The sequence below is a fragment of the Cebus imitator genome, unplaced genomic scaffold (genome assembly GCF_001604975.1).
Source record: "Cebus imitator isolate Cc_AM_T3 unplaced genomic scaffold, Cebus_imitator-1.0 Scaffold210, whole genome shotgun sequence".
Taxonomy (NCBI): domain Eukaryota; kingdom Metazoa; phylum Chordata; class Mammalia; order Primates; family Cebidae; genus Cebus; species Cebus imitator.
Window position 1 is genome coordinate 3,577,104 of NW_016107525.1, and position 1,163 is coordinate 3,578,266.

The 1,163-nt window shown below is 39.2% G+C and overlaps 1 pseudogene; it reads right to left on the minus strand.

Annotated features, from left to right (window-relative positions):
* Window positions 1-411: 411 nt before the first annotated feature.
* On the minus strand, window positions 412-901 carry LOC108317847 (annotated as a pseudogene).
* Window positions 902-1,163: the final 262 nt, after the last annotated feature.

The window sequence follows — 1,163 nt, forward strand, 5'->3', positions numbered from 1 at the left end:
AATTGAAGTAGAACACATTTGAGTAGGTTTTGAATTTGTTTTTTTATTTTTCCTTTTTAACACAAATGTCTGACTGTGCTCAATCATCAATCTGCATGAATGAAAATCTTGCTACCCCAAATAGTGTATTAATCATTAGCAAATGGAACTTTAAGAAGTCCTTATCATTAAGGTAGTACAAGTGTTTATATTGTAAAACTGATGTGTAGCTTGATCTTTAGGGGACAGGACCACCAACTAATACATACAGATTTTGTGTGTGTGGTCAGAAGGTAATTTTGACATTCAGTTTTGCTATATAGAAATGAATAAATGAAGTCTTTTCTTTTTTTTTCTTTTTTTTTAAAGAGGTAGGTAAAAGATTCAATCTGATCCTTCTAGAAGGTAGAAAAAGGAGTTGAAAGTGGGCCTTCATTTTACAGTCATCATCTGTATGAATTCTTCGTAGCTGACTTGTCAGTCTCCATCAATATCTGCTTCTCTGATCATTTCATCTACGTCGTCTGTTAGTTTTTCTCCTGTTTGTCATGACATGACATAGTTCTTCTGCACTTATGTAACCACTCCGTCCTTGTCAAAGACTCGGAATGCCTCAAGGATTTCTTCTTCATGTTTGTACCTTGCATTTTTCTAGACATCATAGCCAAAAACTCAGGGAAGTGCCATTACCATTGGCATCCACTTTGTTGATCACATACAGCAATTTGGCTTCTGTTGGGTTCTGACCTAGTGACCTCATGACAGTTCCAGGTTGTTTTGTTGTAATGGTACCATCACCATCTTTATCCAATAGAGAAAGCTGCCTTGAATTCAGCAATCTGTTTTTCGGTCAGCTGATTAGACATGATGCCAGCGAAGGAAGGAAGAGGAGAGCGAGCTAGGGTGGCTGCACAAGTGCGGGGGCTGTGATGGTGAGGGTCCCTCTGATGCTGCTGCTGCTAAGGCACGCTATGCGCTGTGCCGCCACCACTTCCTGGTGCCGAGTCCAGGAAACTGCCAGCGCCACTGCCAGATTTCAGTCTTTTTAGACTTGTGGAGACTTGTTTATTGCCAAACGTATAGTCAGTTATGGTAAATATTCTAAACGCACTAGAAAAGAATGTGAACTCTCTTATTGCTAGATGGAGTGTTCTATATATATTAATTAGGTCAAAATTGCTATA